At 42.0% G+C, this 4,335-nt stretch overlaps 1 protein-coding gene across 1 annotated transcript in view; it reads left to right on the forward strand.

Moving 5' to 3' along the window:
- The window catches only part of LOC102244537 (chromosome unknown open reading frame, human C12orf56), a 94,012-nt gene that overhangs the window by 8,491 nt on the left and 81,186 nt on the right, over positions 1-4,335 (forward strand). The gene's annotated exons all lie outside the window — the stretch shown is intronic.

The raw sequence follows: 4,335 nt of genomic DNA on the forward strand, positions 1-4,335 counted from the left end.
GTGTTTTTTTATTGATTTCAGAGAGAAAGGGAGAGAGAGAGAGAGAGAGAGATAGAAACATCAATGATGAGAGAGAATCATTGATCAGCTGCCTCCTGCATGCCCCCCACTGGGAATGGAGCCCACAACCCGGGCCTGTGCCCTGACTGGGAATTGAACCGTGACCTCCTGGTTCATAGGTTGACGCTCAACCACTAAGCCATGCCAGCCGGGCTATTTTTTTGTTTAGAAAAGCAAGCAAGAATTTATTGACCATAGCAAAAATATCATGGAATCCCTTAGAGGTCAAGGGATACATGTGTGGGCTCCGGGGATGGGAATGGCTCAGGCATGATCCCTGGAGGGAGAGTTCCTGCTTGTTTTTTAAACCATTCTTATGTTATTAATATATTTTACTATGTTTTTGTTTTGTATTAAATTTGTGTGGTTATCTTACCATTAGTCAAGTCTTGAAGACTGAAAATAAGTCTTTTCCTGATTCTGTTTATGGATAATAATGTCTGGGTAAATATTTGTGAAATGTATTAAATTGTACCAAAAATAATATAATTTTCAGCTGATAACTACTAAGTCCTGTGTGAAATTTTCCTCTTGGGCTTCACGTCAATGTTTGTTAAGCCTAGTTCCATCAAAAGCTCACTCATTATGGGTTTCTTGGCAGAGAAAGAAGTTGAAAAGTAGGTCAGGTAAGCTATCTTTATTGGTTCTACTAGTCCATTCATTAGTTTCTCTTAGAGGAAGTAGGTGTGAAGCAGGAAACCTGAGGCAGGACAGAGCATTATAGCATCTATATATATAAAAGGCTAAGTGACCAACCATCCGTCCATCCAACTGTCCAACCGACCGACCAGCTGGTACATCTGACCCACACTGGCAATTTAAAAATAAACGTTGACTCGCGCATGCGCGATACAGATACTAGTAAACTTGCTGGTGCCAATCGCACACGTGTGTTTCCATCTATCATTGTCAATCGTGAATTTGGTTGTTTTTGTTGACATTCTGAAGCTGAAAGAAAGTGACATTGTCGACAGAATATGTCTGAATTTTCTTTCATCTCTGACACTCCTATTATAGAGAAACGGCAAATAGCAACATTAAAATATTTCTTCTAATTAATTTCCTTTCAATGTATATGAATCCATGCACTGGGCCACTAGTCCTATATAATAAAGAGCTAATATGCTAATTAGACTGAACAGCAGAATGACCGTCTGGACAACCTTCCAGATGAAGCTGGGGCTGCAAGGGCTGGTCGAGGCTGCGAGGGATGGCTGAGGCAGCCAGGGCTCCGAGGGCCGAGCCCCTTGCATGAATTTCATGCATCAGGCCTCTAGTTATTTAATAAAAGAAACAGCTTTTTAAAATCCAAAGCATTTGCATGGTTCCTTCAACTTCATTATGACGACATCTCTCCTTCATGTATTAGTTGATTGCTAATTGTAGATACTTAAGTAGCCAGTATACATTAATTCTATGTAGAAACACCAAGAGATTCGGACACCTTTAAAAATTCAGGTTCTATTTACCTACTACAGCTTTAAGTATGGTTCTATGCATACTGTCTGTCTTTAGTTTCAAGTTGAGAGGTGGGACACTTGGAATCCATAGATCCATTGAAGGGTATTTTTGAAATCTGTATTGAGTTCTTATGACCTATGGCCCACAGGTCACTTCTCTACCAAAAACACAAATTTAAAAAAAGTACAAATACCATTCTTTTGTTTGTATGTGTGTGCGTGTAGATTAGATTTTTGTCCTGAGCCTTAATTTACCAGTAATGTTTAAAAAGTTAGGCTAGCATGCAACAAAAAAAATTGATATTACTTTGTATATGGGGAACCAAATGACTATATATGTACCAGGAAATCATATACTTGTTCAATTTATTTTTAAAACACTCACATAGTGTTTATACTCAGTTATACTCTGTACTCAGGTACCTTTTCTAAGTACTTCAGAAACATTGTTCTCATAATAATCGTATGGGATTGGTACTATTACTTCATTTTACAGATGGGGAAACTGAGGCACTGAGAGTTAAAATTATTTGTTCAAGGTCATTTAGCTATTGAATGTAAGGACTGGAATTTGAACCCAGGTCACCTGGCTCTACGCATAACCACCGTCCTTTCAAAGGAATTGCATTGACCTAAGGCTACTCTGTTCTTCCGGTGAGAGTTCTCCTGGTTAGGGAGAGTGCCTTTGGGGATTAGTTCTAGGTAAGTAATGTTCCATTTCTTTTGATAGTTTTGTCAAGAACATCTATTAGGTGCTTGATTATATGGGATATGTACCAAATGCTTCTTGAGTCTGGATAGACTTAGAAGATAAGAAGTAAGTGTCCACCTCAGGTGTATTTATGTTCACTGTTCACATAAAGCTTACCAAAAGATAAGGGACTATGGATACTTTACCCGTCTATAGTGCTTTTAGAATTCACATTCGTTGCCTTTGCTCCTCACACCAACTCTGTGGTTTGCAGGGCAAATGTTAGTAGTTCCATTTTAAGGATGATAAAACTGAGGCTCAACGTTTTAAATGACTTTCCAAAAATCTCAGATGGTAAGCAACACGGTTAGGCCTCTAATCCAGTTCTCCTGACTCCAAATCCAGTGATCTTTCTCCTATATTAAATCCCCTTCCTAGAATCTGAACTTTGCTGTTACTTTGGCAACAGTGCAGAACATTGAGTGCCTAGAAACCATGACACTGCCTTCTCTGTGCCACAAAGTTAAACGTTTAACTTACTGGTAGGTCATTAGCTGTCAAACCCTTTGTTAGATCCCTTCTTCGTGTGCTTCATCTTAACTTTTGTTAAACCTAGTACCCTTGTCACCAAAAGCTCACTTTTGATGGGCTTGTTGGCAGATAGATCAGGCACGCTGTCTTTTCTGGAATGTCCAGACATTCCGTTTCTCTTGGTCCTGGGTTTGGAGTAGGAAGCCCGAGAGACACCCAGTAACAGCTTGAAGTGAGGCCGTTTCCCAAACTTGGGCCTCACATTCCACCTCTGACATAGCCATTTTCCTGTCAACAGCTCTTGTGAGGTGTGGCCGTTTGACAAAGGTGAAGGGCCTTTGCCTTCTGTGGGTCTGAGGTTACAAACTCTGTCTAGAGTGGTTCAGATAGGGAATAGTCCTGATTTCAGAGGGAGGAGCCGTGCCCTGGTAGCTCACTTTTCATCCAGCTATGAAGGTCTGAAGAGTCAGATGGATGATCAGATTCTGAGAAAACTTTAACTGCTAGGTCATTCACGATTTTGTCAGCAGGTGGCACTGTTCTCTTTATGCACCAAACACAGCCTCTCCAAGAAAAGAAATACTGTTCCTATTTCTTTGCTGCAATTGAGTTCCTCAGACTTGCTCAGCCAGCCCCAAGTATTTCTCCTCAGTTCCCTTTAGTAGCGATTTAGTGTACAATAACCCGAGTATACCCTGTAATGTATATATGCTCTCTTTCCATAAAGAATTTGAAATTGCTTACAACATACAGTATAGGAGGAAAAGGAGAAGATAGTTGGCAATAAAGAAGGTATAATTTGATTCTGGGTTGCGGGTAGCTGGAGGAATTGTAGGATTGTTGGGAGCAAGCTCCTGCTGCACTCATCTCTCTAAGCTAATTTATAATGTATTCCTGTTCTGTTCAATCTAAGCAGTACTTTTACTACCCTGCAGCCTCAAGGCTGCGCAATCAGCATTCCTAAACCTATAAGCTTCAATCTTTTCAAGATGCGGGCCTCACCCATTCATTCATCCTGTACAGATTGAGCTCTGGCTGTCCCCAAGGCCTGGTCCTGGGCATTGAGACCACAAGTATATCCATTAGGGAGCCGTGGCTGTGCCCAATCAACTTACAATAGGATTCTCTTCTCTCCGAGAAGAGGGAAGACCTACGCTCTTATACTCATTAAGATTAGACAACTATTGCTAGCAATGCTATAATCAAATGCTAAATCTTTGTGATGGGTCTCAATAGGGATCTAGGATTGCTTTTGCTTATATAAAAAATAAATTAAGTTCCATCTCGTTCAAGTTTCTAACAGAAAACCAGATTAAAACTGCGGCTTCAATACAATTTGTAAGGACTGGCGTGGTCCACAATAGCTGGGTAGCCCGGGGTGTGGGGAGGCTGGGCGGAGGGCCCACGCAGCCTCCAAGTCCTTGGCGTCTCACCCCGCCCATTGTTGTCCGAGTCCGAGGTTCGGACGAGGATTGGAGGGGAGTGCGGGGCCGGGCGGAGGGCTCCAGGGAACTAGCCTCAGGAATCCAGCTCCAAAGTTGCCCCCACTGCCCCCCCGCTCTCTGCGCCAGGGGCACGGGGCACGTGGCAACC

Source organism: Myotis brandtii, unplaced genomic scaffold, assembly GCF_000412655.1.
Source record: "Myotis brandtii unplaced genomic scaffold, ASM41265v1 scaffold389, whole genome shotgun sequence".
Taxonomy (NCBI): domain Eukaryota; kingdom Metazoa; phylum Chordata; class Mammalia; order Chiroptera; family Vespertilionidae; genus Myotis; species Myotis brandtii.